Genomic DNA, 615 nt, shown 5'->3' with positions numbered 1-615 from the left:
CTGCCCCGCGGTGACCTCTGACTGCCCCGACTGCCCCGCGGTGGCCTGTGACTACCCCAGGGCAGCCCCCGCCTGCCGCACAGCGGCCCCTGCCTGACCCGTGACTGCTCCCGCCTGCCTGGTGGCTGTCCCTGCCTGTCCCACTGTGGCCCCCACCTGCCCCACAGCTGCGCCTGACTGTCCCGCACCTGCCCCTGATTCCCCCACGGCTTCTCCTGACCACCCTGTGGTGTCCGCTGCCAGCCCCTGCCTGCTCTGCCTGTCTCACAGCGGTCGCTAGCTGACCCACAGCTGCTCCTGCCTGCCCCATGGCTGCCCTGATTGCCCCATGGCTGCCCCATGACTTCCTCTGACGACCCTGTATTGGCCCCTTGCCTGCCCCACGGCAGGCCCTGCCTGCCTGTCCCCTGCCTGTCCCCATCCCGCTGTGCCCAGCCAGGTCCAGTTGGCCCCACATCTTCCTCCGCCTGTCCTGGCTGTGTCCACTGCTGCCCCCAGCCCTCCCCACCATCGCTGCCTGTGCTCCCCCCTGTCCCTGCTGGGTGCTGGTCCTGGCCCCCCAGCCCCTCTTGGCTCCACGGCACCCCACTGTGTGCCCCCCTGCCCGCGTTGTAC

The 615-nt window shown here is 70.7% G+C and overlaps 1 protein-coding gene across 1 annotated transcript in view; it reads left to right on the top strand.

The window, feature by feature from the left end:
- The window catches only part of APBB1 (amyloid beta (A4) precursor protein-binding, family B, member 1 (Fe65)), a 5,120-nt gene that overhangs the window by 676 nt on the left and 3,829 nt on the right, over positions 1-615 (top strand). The gene's annotated exons all lie outside the window — the stretch shown is intronic.

This window comes from Haliaeetus leucocephalus, unplaced genomic scaffold, assembly GCF_000737465.1.
Source record: "Haliaeetus leucocephalus isolate CR32 unplaced genomic scaffold, Haliaeetus_leucocephalus-4.0 Scaffold536, whole genome shotgun sequence".
NCBI lineage: Eukaryota > Metazoa > Chordata > Aves > Accipitriformes > Accipitridae > Haliaeetus > Haliaeetus leucocephalus.
This window is presented reverse-complemented; position numbering and strand designations above follow the sequence as displayed.